Consider the following 14717-nt stretch of genomic DNA (forward strand, 5'->3'; position numbering starts at 1 on the left):
ACCTCTAAACTCAGCCTCACAGAAAGTCTCAAGACTTAGGTAAAATGAAGACAAATCCTCTGTCAGAATATAATACAATATAAACCCCCAAATCATGCCTTCAGTGACCTTCTTCCTCCAGTTACCACCCAGTGAATCTTTATCAATGGATTAATCTCCAATTAATTTAAAGTTCTCACAATCTAATCAATTCACCTCTGAAAATTCTTGCATTGTCTCATACATGAGCTTTAGGATGATACATCATTTGTAAACCATAATGATATGGAACTATTTGGTTCAATGCTAGTTCTGTGGATTATTCGTTGAAGGACATTGAGTTCTCCAAGTAAAAAAATTAACTCGCCTATTTCTGCTTGCAATTTTTTCAATATTTCCTTACATAGTTTGATGCCTTGCTTTTAGATGCATAATTATAGATTAGTGTTAGTATGGCACACACACACACACACACACACACACACACACACCTATTCAAAAAGTAATCTCAAATAATACTATATAGCTTCAGGGTTAGTACTGTTACATTGTAACAGAATATTCCCAGTTTCTTTCTCACATAACATAACATTGCTGTCATTCATTTTTGCCTACCCTTGTATTATTATTGCCCAATACAATCCAGTTATTATTTTTCTATTTGATTAGATAGAATAAAAAGTGAGGATTTTATTTTACCTTCATTCTTTAATGTTCCTCCCTTCTTTATGTAGATCCAACTTTCTTACTTATTAATTTTTCTTTTTTCAGAAAATCTCCTTTAAAATTTTTTGTAAGGTAGAGCTATTACAAATTTCCTCCATTTATATTTCAGTGAGTCTTTATTCTTAACTTTTTTTCTTCTTTTCATCTTTTTTTTTTTTTTTTTTTTTTAAGCTTCACGGAGAGCACTTATTATAAGTCCCCACAGTGACTTCCTATTCTCCAGCTTCCTTGGCCCTTTTTGCCCAGATGCCAAAGTTGTGGCCATTGGCCGGATCCATGAGGAGACTGGCAAATGCCTAGACTCTGACTTTCTCCTTCTGTACATGTTCTGGATAGGCATTACTGGGCCTGTCAGCTGGGTGGCCAGTTGGAGTTCTTCAGCAGAATTGTCTCCCTTCTGGGAGTGGAGGGCTTTCTGGGGAAGAGGATGAGCTTGAAGCAGTACTCCTTCAGCCGTTGCACGTTGGCCTGTAGCGAGAGTGTGTATTTGTTCCGCCTCTCGGGTCCACAAAGATGCCGATGGTCTGGGCCACTTTTTTGTGGATGCCTGCCACCTTCAAATCTTCCAGGCTGACGTCCCTGCAAGCTCGGACTTTGGTGTGATACCGCACCTCACTATGGGCCCAATGGGTCCAGACTCAGGGCACCATGTGGTTGGTGTACTTTTGTTTGCCGGGCCTTGCTCCTGCCAATCTTCCCCACTGGCTGATTGAACTCTGGGGCCAGGCCGCTGGCCTGTCAGGGTGGAAGTGGGGCTTTAGAATCAGCTGGATGCCATGACTGCCTGAGGCCTTGATTCATAATTATTGATCAGTTTTTATAACACTTTAGATATTTCACTTCTCTTTCTTGATTGCATAGTTTCTGACAAATTTGATAAAAGTCTCAAACTGGTTCATATTTAAAGTTTTGTTCCCCTTCTCTGGCTTTGAACATTTTTTTCTATGATTTTCTGCAGTTTGGATATGATTTGCCTATGTGTAGATTGTTGTTTGTAGTATTTTTCAGATCTTCATGAATTTGTGGTTTGGTGTCTGTCATTAATGTTAGAAAACTCTTCCATCGATATTGCTTTAAAATTTCTGTTCCTTTTTATCATTTTTTAATTTCTAGAATACCCATTGTGCATATTACACCTTTTGCCTTTGTCACAAAGATCTTGGAAATTCTTCAGGTTTTTTTTTCCAATTTTTTTTCCTCTTTGCATTTTAGATTGAAATGTTTTTGTTCACCTATTTTCAAGGTTTTTGAGCCTTTCCTTGACTGTGTCCAATTTACTGATGAACTAATCAAAGACAGTCATTGTTTTCCTGTAGTATTTTGATTTTTAGCAATTTTTTCAGTCTTTGTTAGATTATCCACTTTCTGCTTGCATTACCCCTCTATTGTTGCATCTTGCCCACTATTTTCTAGTAGACTTTTGTCATAGTAACCATAGTTATTTTAAATTCCTTGTCTCATAATTCCTACAACTCTACCTTATTTGATTCTGATTTTCATGCTCGATTTGGGTCTCTCCAAATTGTGTTTTTTCTTGTATTTAAGCATTCTTGTCAGTTTTCTTTGAGAGTCAGACATAATATATAAGGCTCTGAAATGAGGTATAGGGGTTGCCCTTTGTCTATGATTTCACTTTATATAGTTTTATTTACCGGTGGCCAAGTATGGTCTGAAAATTCTAAATGGAAAATTCTAAGTAATTCTTAAAACTTGAATTGTGCACTGTTCTGAGAAGTGTGATGAAATCTCATGCCATTCTTCTCTGCCCTTCCTAGGATGTAAATTATCCCTGTGGCAAGCATATCTACACCATATATTCTTCATACTCAACACCATGATGCTCCTTCTGATGTATTGTCAGGTCATTAGTAGCCTAATGCTGCCTCACTATGCCTACATCATTCACTCATAGCATCTTATCACATATACCTGGCATCATCTCACATCATAGAAGAAGAAGAAGAAGAAGAAGAAGAAGAAGAAGAAGAAGAAGAAGAAGAGGAGGAGGAGGAGGAGGAGGAGGAGGAGGAGGAGGAGGAGGAGGAGGAGGAGGAGGAGGAGGAGGAGGAGGAGGAGGAGGAGGAGGAGGAAGGGGAAGGGGAAGGGGAGGAGGAGGAGGAGGAGGAGGAGGAGGAGGAGGAGGAGGAGGAGGAGGAAGAGGGGAGGAGGAGGAGGAGGAGAGGAGGAGGAGGACTTTAAGATATTTTCAGATAAACTACCTTAACTTTTAAGTATAGTTTTATATTTAAGTATAGTTTTGCAGTATAGTTTTAATTATTCTATTTTATTATTACTATTAAGCTTTTACTGTGCTTAATTTATAAACTAAATTTATCATAGGTAAATATGTAGAGCAAAAACATAGCATACATATGTAGGATTTAGTGCTTCTTGTGGTTTCTGCCATCCACTGTAGATCTTGAGAGTATCTCTGTGGGTAAGGGAGGATGACTAGATAAGCTATTGTTGTGAGATGTTATGTTTATCTAGCTAGCAGTTAGGTTGTGCTTGTTGTTTGCATTAAATGTGTATGTGAGAGGATAAAATTTCCTCTAGTGTCTTTGTATCTCCTCTGTTGTTTTTTGTGTCACTAGAAATCACCTCATAGATGAAATCCAAGTCTTGGCAGTTCTTCCATGTGTAATCCACCATTATTATACAGCAACCTTATTCATGTTGTTTGGAAAGAGAAGGTGCATCTGGAATCCTTTGAGTCTCAGAATTTTAGTAGCCCTAGGCCTCTGAGCTGTGCCATTCACTTGTGCTTCTTAGCTTTACTGTCCCTCTTAGGTGAGGCAGGATGGATATGGAGTGCTAGAGTTGGGTAATTTCCCTTTCCCCAAATTGAATAAGGCTTTGGTGAAGTCATTTACCTTCTAGGATAATCCTTTTCTGTGTAGAATGCTTTTGGCTTATTTCAAAATGTTACTTTTCCCTTCCCTTTGTCAAAAACATGAGTTTCACTTTTAAGAACTCTGCAGGCCTTCAAGAGGTAAAGGCCATAAAATCTTAGGGTCCTCCTCAGACTGAACCCCCAGGAGTTTATAATTCTCAAATTAATCAACACTCAGCTTAATAAATACTTTTAAGGGAAGAATGTAAGGGAAATCTGTTTACATAGGACATGTTTAAAGTGGAGTATGTTTCAAATGAAAAACAAGAATAAGAAATGTAAAATTTCATAAAAAATGAAATTTTCACATGAGATCACCTCCAGCCGCAGAGCTGACTGTGTCCTATCAACAGGAGTCACACTTTGTTCCAGGGACTTATCATCCCAAAGGTAAATCTTGAAAACAATGGAAACAATGACCAGGAAAGAGTTTGCTCCTCTGGAAAGCAGCTATCCTCTCAAGGCAATGGCTTATGTACCTGGCAAATGGCTCACTCATCAACAACTTCTTTCAAGACTGGTTTTAAGGGTTTTGCTTTACTGTGCTTTAAATCAAAACTACTTCAAAACATTTATTGTAGCACAAAATAATCGGTTTCAATGTGAAATTTCCATACATACATTCAACATGCTTGATTGATTGTATCTACTCCCCTCCTACTCAACCTGCCCCTTGTCTCTTTCCCTTTCCCTGGTAGTCTCCCTACTGCTTTCATATTGTCTTCTTCCTATATACTACATGAAGAGAGAAAACACCCAATATTTGTCTAAGTCTGGTCTATTTTACTTAACATGATCATTTCCAGTTCCATCCATTTTCCTACAAATGACATAATTTTATTCTTAATCATGACTGAGTAAAACTCCATTGTGTGTGTGTGTGTGTGTGTGTGTGTGTGTGTGTGTGTGTGTGTGTGGTCTAGAGGCACTAGACCACTATTTTGTATTTATTTGTTTATTTTTTTAAAGAGAGAGAGAGAGAGAGAGAGAGAGAGAGAGAGAGAGAGAGAATTTTTTTTAATATTTGTTTTTTAGTTTTTGGCGGACACAACATCTTTGTTTGTATGTGGTGCTGAGGATGGAACCAGGCGAGCTCGCTACCGCTTCAGCCACATCCCCAGCCCCCACTATTTTGTGTATGTGTGTGTGTGTGTGTGTGTGTGTGTGTGTATAGATAGATATATCTATATATATATATAACATTTCCTTTATCTAGTCATCTGTTTATGGATTCCTAGGCTGATTCCATCACTTTACTGTTTTGAATTGTGCTGAAATAAATATGGTTATGCATGTATATATATCAAGTATGCTAACTTTAATTCTTTGGATAAATTCTGAGTAGTGATATACCTGGATAATATGGTAACTCTGTCTTTGGTTTTCTGAGGACCCTCCATAATGATTTTCATAAAGGTTGTACTAATTTATATTCCCACTAGCAGTGTATAAGAACTCTTTTTCTGTATATCCTCATCAACACTTATTGTTATTTGTGTTCTAGATGATTGCCAATCCTAATTAGAACTAGATGGAATCTCGGTGTAGTTTTGATTTGCCTGTTCCTGGTAGCTAAAGATGATATTTTTTTCTTTCTGTAATTGTTGGCCATTTGTACTTCTTTTTTTTTTTTTAACATTATGGTTCTTTTTTTTTTATTGTTGGTTGTTCAAAACATTACATAGTTCTTGATATATCATATTTCACATCATTTGTACTTCTTTCAAGAAGTGTCTGTTCTGTTGATTTGCCCATTTCCTGAATGGTTAATTTGGTTGGTTGTGTGGGGGGCAGGAATTGAGACTGAGTTCTTTATATAATTTACATGGTAATACTATGTTGGAAGAGTAGCTGGCAAAGATTGTCTCCCATTCTATAGACTCTCTCTTCATTCCATTGTTTCCTTTGTTGCACATAAGCTTTTAAATTTTGTGTCATTCCATTTATCAATTTCTTGGTATTACTTTCTGAGTTTTAGGAGTCTTATTGAAGAAGTCATTGCCTGTACCTAAATGTTGGAGTGCTATTCGTATGTTTTCTTCCAGCAGTTTGCAAAGTTTCTGGTCTAAGGTTTAGGTCTTTTTCCATTTTGAGTTGACTTTTATATAGGGTGAGAGATAGGAATTAGCTTTATTCTCTAATATATGACTTCCTAGTTTACCTTTTTACTAAAGGGTCTGTCTTTTCTCAAGTGTATGTTTTTGGCATATTTTTCAAGAATCAGATAACTGTAGTTGTGTTTTATATTATATTCACATTGGTTTATGTGTCTGTTTTTATGCTATACTATAGCTCTGTAGTATAATTTGAAATTGGGTTTCTTGATGCCTCCAGCTTTAGCTATGCTAGTTTTTTCTTTCTTTCTTTTTTTGTACCAGGAACTGAATTCAGGGGCACTAGACCAGTATTTTGTATTTTATTTAGAGACAGGGGCTCACTGAGTTCTTTAGTGCCTCACTTTTGCTGAGGCTGTCTTTGAACTCGTGATCCTCCTACCTCAACCTCCAGAGCCACTGGGATTACAAACATGCACCACTGTGCCTGGCTCCTATCTAGCTTCTTTGAGTTGTGACATGAAGAATTAGTATGCAGGGTTATTTACCACATTTTGTTAGGCAGTACCCGTTCATGTGTTTTGATTTCTAGCATTGATTTTTATCCATAGTATTGGTAGAAATAATAATCTGTAATCATTCCCACACTGTCAATCATCAGGAGCCAAGCTATAGAGTTCTGGATGCTGAATGCACTGTCAGTCATGACACGTTAAGCCTTTCTTCTTTGATTCTTTATAATCTGAAAATTAAATGAACACACAAATTGCCTTCTCTGTACCTGTTACTTGCAGATCATGGTCTGAAAACTTGAGTTGCTGTGTGAACTTTGTCTTTTTTTTTTTTGCCAGCTGCTGCACATCAGATGAGTAGGATTACTTTGCTCCCCAGACCTGTCTCCTGTAATCCAGCCACTCAAGTGGAGTCAGCCCATGCCTCCAGGCATGTGTTGATTACTCTATGAATAAAATCCTACATTCTAGCTAAGTGCTTACTTCCAGCTACCAACTGGAACATTACAAAGCTGGATTTGTGAATTCAGCTTTTCTTTTTCCTAGTCAGAGAATATTCTTATTCTCCCAGAACTACAGTTATCCACATTAAAGTTAACCAATAACTTACTTAATTAACTTGAAGGCACTTCTGGTAGCAAATATTGGGCTGAAGATTGGAAGATTTTTTGGATATAGCTCCTTAAATTTGCCTTTGTAAATTTGCTTTTTCAAACATATACATATATATATTTTTTTGAAAATAAAATTGCATGTGTACTGAACGTGTAGATTTTTTTCTTGATATTATTTCCTAAATAGTACAATATAACAACTATTTACATAGCATTTATATTGTACTAAGTATTATAAGCAATCTAGAAATTATTTAAAGCATACTGGATAATATGTTAGGTTACATGCAAATACTTTACCATTTTCCATAAGAGACTTTAGTAGACTTGGGTTTCAGTATATCTCATATAAGTGTACTCATTCAATATTTTATTTTTTCAATCCCCAGTACCACAAAAAAATAGATTTTATTTTTCTTTTTGTGTCTGACTATTTCACTTACTATTTTCAAGATTCATACATGTGGTGATGTCAGAATTCTCTTCCTTTCTAAGGCTGAATAATATTATATTATATGGACCTACTTCCTACTTTGTAAATGGCATCTTCGTAAAGTGCCCTCATATGGCAAAACCAACCGGGAGTTCATTGTAATCTCTTTAATAAGGGCACTAATCTCATTCATGAGGGTAGCACCAATATGTCAATCTCACCTTGGGAAGGCCCCACCTCATAACACAATCACATTCTAGGTCAAGACCTAGAATGCGCATTGGGGGAAAACACAAATATGCAGCCTATGATAATATTCATCTATTAACTTCAAAGGAGAAAAAAAACCCATATCAACTCTTTTCTTCCAGTTTTTTGAAGAAAAAAACTGTTCTTGGTAATTACAGCCCATCACATATTTATATATTTGGTTAGTGTGAATAATGCAGTATCTCCAGGTAGATGGAATCTAAACTCAATTCTCTCAGCCAAGTTTTTTTAAATATCCCTTTTGCAAGATGTGGAGGCACATGCCTGTAATCCCAGAAGCTCAGGAGGTTGAGGCAGGAGGATCCTGAGTTCTAAGCCAGCCTCAGCATCTGCAGGGCACTGAGCACTCAGTGAGACCGTCTAAATAAAATTCAAAATAGGGCTGTGAATGTGGCTCAGTGGTAGAGTGCCCCTTGAAAGGCTAAGGCTCGTCATCGGAGATTAAAATGTGTGTGTGGACACACACAGATAGCAGTGACAAAGATGAAGCGCTGGGCTGGGAATGTGGCTCAGGCGGTAGCGCACGCGAGCGGCCAGGTTCAATCCTCAGCACCACATACCAACAAAGATGTTGTGTCCGCCGAGAACTAAGAAATAAATATTTTTAAAAAATTCTCTCTCTCTCTCTCTCTCTCTCTCTCTCTCTCTCCCCTTCCTCTCTCACTCTCTCAAAAAAAAAAAAAAAAAAAAAAAAAAGATGAAGCGCTTTATTGCAAACTGCTGCTAGTTAAAGTGAAAGTCAGTTATCTTAGACCAGGAAGCTCCTGAGGCCAATCATAGTAAAGGTCAGGTCATCACCTACGGTGCAGGAATGTCCGCCCTGCATAAGATTCATGGAGATCACAAACTGTTCACGAGTGCGGAAGATGGGAGGACCAATTAGTGAATTTTCAAAACAACTTGTTATCTGCCCACTGGCAATTTGCCTGCTGCCATATTGCATTAGGGGCTTCTTATCTGAAAGGCCTGAGGAGTTCTCAGGGAAACTCCCAACACCCCTGAATCAATCCCTGGTAGCCCCCTCACCAAATAAAAAAAAAAAAAAAATATATATATATATATATATATATATATATATATATAATAAAATTACCTGTCTCAGTGTAAATATATACGGCCTTCACACTATATTTTCTGAACTCATTTGAGAAGGTCAACAAGAATTTAAATATATACATTTTGCAGAAAAATTTCTTAGCTTTTTGTCAACTGGCATTCTGTTTTCATACTAATTGCTCCATTTAGTAAATGAGATCTTCAATCCAAACTTATTGATGTTATTCTTTTTTAAACTTTCTATATTGAAAGATGTGCAGTTTACATTCTTCATTTACAAAATTATGTTTAGAAACTTTGCCTCCTCATGACTCATTATTCTTTATACATCAAGATTAGATTTTTAATTTCATTTTTAATAAAAAAATACTTTCAAGTATAAACTCAGCTCTGTTCCCTTCTCTCTACTACCAAAGGAGTGAAAAAAAAATCAGACTCACCTTTTATGTCTTTCCCTTGGAATCCCCTATGGTTGTGTCAGTGAGTGACAGTCTTCGTGCTGTGATTGAAAGAGGTTCTGTCTCCCTCCTTCCCTGGTGGACCTGCCTGAGCACTCCGGAAACGCCAGTGGCTCTCACAAGTGGACACCATCAAGGACCACACTGAGGACATGGCAGTGTTTGAGTGGAGTGGATTGTTGGCCTGCTAACTCTGAGATCTATTTTAATCCTAAGCATCTCTAATTCTATTCCTGAAGAACACCAGGAACATGTCTGTGAGTCTGTCTCCACATAGACAAAATGTTCCTGTAAGCACTTTTCAAAATATCCATGCAGTATTGTTTGTATACTTGAAGTTCTGAGAGGTTAAGCCTACTTGTCTGAGACACCAGTGTTAGCTACAGAAGGTACACCTTGGCTGGGCAGGCTGGATTGAAAACAAAGTTTCAAAGATCTAGAATGTTCATTGGGGAAAAACATAAACATGAAGTCTATGATAATATTCTTCTTGAGTTGAGATGTATGTAATCAGATGCATCATCTGTTGGTTGTTAAAGCCCTAGCTTCCAAGATCTAATTATAGAAAACACAGCTTATCAGAGAGAACCCAAATAGATGCTGAGCTATGTAGTTTATATCATAAAGGTGATATTTATTCTCTCTGAAGTCTGTTGGTTCTCCAGGATTTGTTGCTTGAGGGCTTATGGGGAAAATTACTTTTAATAGAAATAATACTATATTTTATTCACAGTATTTTCATATTCAGAAGATTTTAATAACAAATTGGCTCCCAGTGTGAAAGTTAAATTAAATACATTCTCAGATTTAAATAAGACATGTAGAAATAAGAATTTATAGGAAGAACATAGCTAATGAAGAAGGGAAATGAGTGGAGTTGTGTTTAATCTGTGGAGAATCTTGAGACAGGGCTTCACAGCAGCTGGCCAATGCGATCCTTCTTCCTCTCAGGGGCAGGTCCTCAAGCTTCCCAGTGCCCTGGGCTTGTTCAGCTGTGTGAAAAGGACTGAAGGCATTGGTCAAGAAATGTCACATGTTCAGTTTCATTTAGGCAGTCTGTATCTACAGTTCTCCTTATTAGTGACAGTTGGTTCTGCAAATCAGCTGTTTCTCTTATTGGAGGCTCATGCCAATTTCACGTTCTTTCCCGTATTTGGTATATACTTGGCTGCATGAATGCAAATACACACACACCTACAATGCTTTGTTTATAGTTTTTTTTTAATGTTGGACCTTTAACATAAATCATTAATTTATGTTTGCTTTAAGATTAGAAATAAAAGATTCATATCCCAGAACATGCAGCAGGCACCAGAAAAGCATCTGATAAATGAATGAAGATCATTCTATCTCCTGTAGCATTTTTCTAATTACCAAATGCACCCTCCTAGCAAGCTTCTTGTCAATGTTTTCTTCATCACTGCTGATTGCTAGATGGTGTGATTTCCTGATTCCCTAAAGCCCTAAGGAGAAAAGATAGATGAAAAGTTAGTCAGAAGTTATATGTTTCAGCTAAAATACTAGTGCTTCTAGTGTTAACTCTGGTATTAGCAAACTATGAAAATTATCTATTCCTGTTTTATCACTATTGTTATTATTTTAATTGCAAAATTTCCTCAGGTAAGTGTGGTGTCCCTTCCTGCACTTCTCTGGACTACCACCAGGGAGGCACGCGAGGAGGGCCGGCCCAGAGCAGACTGGAACTCGGGATCCTCCGGTGTCAGGGGCAAGGAGCGCTGGGTGGCTGGGTGAGTGAGTTCGGCTGTAGGTTGTTCTTCCACTCCAGGTCCGAGAGGAGAGGAGAGGAGAGGAGAGGAGGGTGCGTGCCAGATCTCTGCACCCAGCGGAATGTGGGTGTGGGGTGGGAGCGCACCTGAGACTGTGGACAAGGAGCCTATGGCGGGAGCCTTGCTCAGGATACTCGCTCTTTTGTCTAGGCAGACCTGCAGCACACAGTACAGGATCTTTTAAAACTTATATTGAAAACTTAGAAATTGTGTTGTTATTGTTAATATTTACAAATGTAATCGCTGGCCTGTTTCTGAAAATGAGGCATTAAAAATATTTCTAAGCCCTATTGCTAAGATGAGATAGTTTTTTAACTTTATTTATTTTAATTATATATATAATTATTTAATTATATATATATAAATATTATATATATAATATGTATATAAATATATATAATATATATAAATATATAAATATAAATATATAAATATATAAATTATATATAATTATTATATATATAATTATATATATATGAATGAATGACAGCAGAATGCATTTTGGTTCACTGTATGCAATTGCAGTTTTACAATAGTTTTTCCTCTTGTCATATCTAACATGTATAAGTCATGCTTTTGACTTCTGTGAGCCCAAACTTAAGCTGCTGGTTTGCCAATTCTTTGAGAAAGTTAAAGTTCTAGTAAAACCTAAAATTAGCATAAGAATACTGAGAGATAAGGTGAGTGAACTTCATGAAGTAGTGAGAAGAGCATGCCACTGTGGTCACTTAATACCATCTTATTATAAATGCACTTCATAAGAACTATTTGAGAAAAAGAAACAACAGAACCAGCTCTCTCCTTTGTAGCCTAGATGAATGCAGTTGGTGCTCTGCACAAAGGGACAGACCAGAAAACAGAGAATTCAGGTACTGCACTAGATCCATCTCCTGTAGCATTTTTCTAATTACCAAATGCAGCCTCCTAGCAAGCTTTTTAGGTGTAGATGGACACAACACAATACTTGGTGCTGAACCCGGGTCCTGCCTGTGCTAGGCGAGTGCTCTACCTCTGAGCCACAATCCCAGCCCTGCACTGTATCTTTCTGGCATATTCAGAGAAGTATCCACCCCTCCCCAGGAAATGGCTTTCGCTTAAAGGAAAAATAGTCTGCCATTCAGATTCATTTATTTTTATGGTATTTACTAGTGCATTATAATTATACATAACAGTGGTATTAACTGTGACATATTCATGCATATACATAACATAATTTGATCAACCTCATTCCCCAGTACCTGCCCTTTCCCTCCTGTTCTTCCTCCCCCTGGCTCCCTTCCTCTTCCCTACTGCTCTCCTTTCTATTTTTTTTTAAATCAGTGCATTATAATTATATGCAAAAATTGGTCTTGTATTTTCATATATGGACGTAGCATGATTTCGTTTAAAAGTTCATATGGTTGAGTTTTGTGATTAAAAGTTCTGCTTACAAATTTTGTAGGTTCAGTTCAGCCACATAAATTTCTCAGTTCTGGGTTAAGCTATGAGATGATAGCTAAACTTATTCAGCAGACTTTAAGATATTTTAATCTGACAGTTATTAACAAAAATTTTAAAAGTTTCATTCAGATCAAAATCTCCATCACAGGGCTTTCCTTGAGGCTTTTCTTCAGAAAGTCCCCTCTGTCTCTCTTCTTTTCCAGTGTGGACAGGAAGACAAACTAGTAAGCCTTTCAAGAAAGTGCTGGTAGGCATGTTAGGAAACTGACCTTGCCGCTGGTTATCCAGATTTACATTTGGGGGACAGGAGTCCAGCTCAAACATCATCAGGAAAGTTAATCTGAAGGAATAGTATTACAAACTTATCCTTTCCACTCACATTTATTCATGCCCCATAGATTGATAATTTAGTATTCACTCATTTAAGGCAGTAATCTGTGTGCAGTCACTGCAAATGCTAACTGGTGATTCAGATACAATATTAACTTAGCATTAAGTGACCACCTCCAGGAATAAATTAAAATAGGGCATTTACATAAAACCTAATTCTCAGGTACTGAAAGAAAGTACTTGTCATTTTGCTAAGAAATTAAAAATTTGCTTGTAGAAAAGAATTTAAACTGCAGTTTATATAAAGTAAGTCACTGGAGGTCACTATTACTTGGAGAAAATATGGCTTCAGAAACCTTTGCTGCCTTTTTCCTTAGTTTTAATTGCGTGATGTTGATGTTGTTAGCAGTTTTACTCTTTGTTTTTCATTACTATTGCATTCCCTAGAACACAAGGGGGTGCCGCTCTGACCCTGAGCATTCTTGCTAAGGAATCACAGTGCAGGTGCTCTGTGGGGAGGGGCAGTACACCTGCCTGCAGTGAATGTGTTTCTAAGCTCAGCTCCCTGTGGCTCTCTGGCTGACTCTGTAAATATCAGTGCTGGCTTTCATGTATTGCCCTCTTTTTACTTAGGTATATTTAAATACTCAAACTAAATGTTAAAAAATAAATTTCCATGCCATGACCATTTTAGATAATAAGGTCAATCCCCACAGAGAAGAGATGGCTATTGATGGTTCTTCAAATGTCAAGATTATATTTAAATGGCTTGTGGCTTTAAAGGTCCACAGAGACTAGAAAAAGTACATTTGATAATTTCTCAGCACTCCCTTTCTGATAGTCTGACTTGTGGAAGTAGAAATAATGGTGAATAAATATTATTAATCTCATTAGATAAGCTAATTAGATAAGTTAATATTTGTTTCCTGTTTGGGAAGTAATTGTTTATGTGTATATGTACAAGTAAGGCACTTTAAACTTGTACTTGAAATTGGTTATTAGTCATGTAGAAAGGTATTCTAGTTTCTGTCCCATTCTGTAAGATATTTTATTTATTTATATTTATTTATTTATTTATTTATTTATTTATTTATTTATTTATTTATTTATTTATTTTACTGTGCTGGGGATTGAACCCTAGGGCACTTTACCACTGATCCACATCCCCAGGCCTTTTTAATTTTTGAGACAGAGTCTTCCTAAGTTGTTTAGTGTCTGGCTAATTTGCAGAGGCTGGCTGCAAACTTGCAATCCTCCTGCCTCAGCCTTCTGAGTGTGAGAAATTTTAAAGAAGAGTTTTCAGACAGGGTAGGATTTCAGGTTTCAGTAAGAAGCCATGGACCTCAGTGTTGCTCAACCCTTTTGATAGCTAACCTTCGTTTTCCTAAAAAGTGCTTTAAGAACTCAAATAATCCTTTTCTGTAAGCTTTATGACTAAACTGAAATGTTCTTAAGCATCAACATGAAAGTAATGAGAATTGCATGTAAATTTTAAAAATGTATAAATGATCTTCCCCATAAAGCCAATACTGGTCCTAAGACAAGCTCTCGTAGAACAGGACTTGCTTAAAGCATGTGTCCTCTTAGGGATTATGCATATTTTGACAAGATGGTTTAAAATATAGGCAATAAGTCAAAAGAATTATTCTGCTATTCTGCATATGGTGAAAATTGTTTCTCACAGCCAGTAGCATGTGCTTGTGTGGTGTTTTGTTTTTTAGTTTAAGTTGAATGATCTACAACCTACAATATATAACATAGAATCTGATACTTTTAAAAATGTGAACAATTATCTGGGGTGCCCTCTCAAATTCTCTGTTCTTAGTCAAAATGAAAGTGTTTTATGTGCAGCTGTTCTCTCAAAGGAACTCCAGAGGATATCTGAACACAGGATTCTGAGTTAGAGTTCTGTTTTCTTTATAAGCAGTTATCATTTGCTTTACTTCCTAATGGGAGGCACAAGTGGAGGAAGGAGGTAGCTCTCTATTTCATCATTTTCCCTGTGAATCTACCATTTCTTTAATAATTTCAGGGAATTTTAGAGGAAGAAGAGAGTGAATTGCTCATCTGGTGCTCATAGATTGATTGTCACTCTAAAGAACAGTGTTCACCTTGGCTAATAGCAACTAAGCTCCTTGCTGATGTTGTAACTGAGTCAGGCTCTT

The 14717-nt window shown here is 37.0% G+C and overlaps 1 pseudogene; it reads right to left on the minus strand.

The window, feature by feature from the left end:
• Positions 1-878: 878 nt before the first annotated feature.
• On the minus strand, positions 879-12546 carry LOC101955570 (large ribosomal subunit protein eL13 pseudogene; annotated as a pseudogene).
• Positions 12547-14717: the final 2171 nt, after the last annotated feature.

The sequence above is a fragment of the Ictidomys tridecemlineatus genome, chromosome 13 (genome assembly GCF_052094955.1).
Source record: "Ictidomys tridecemlineatus isolate mIctTri1 chromosome 13, mIctTri1.hap1, whole genome shotgun sequence".
Lineage (NCBI taxonomy): Eukaryota > Metazoa > Chordata > Mammalia > Rodentia > Sciuridae > Ictidomys > Ictidomys tridecemlineatus.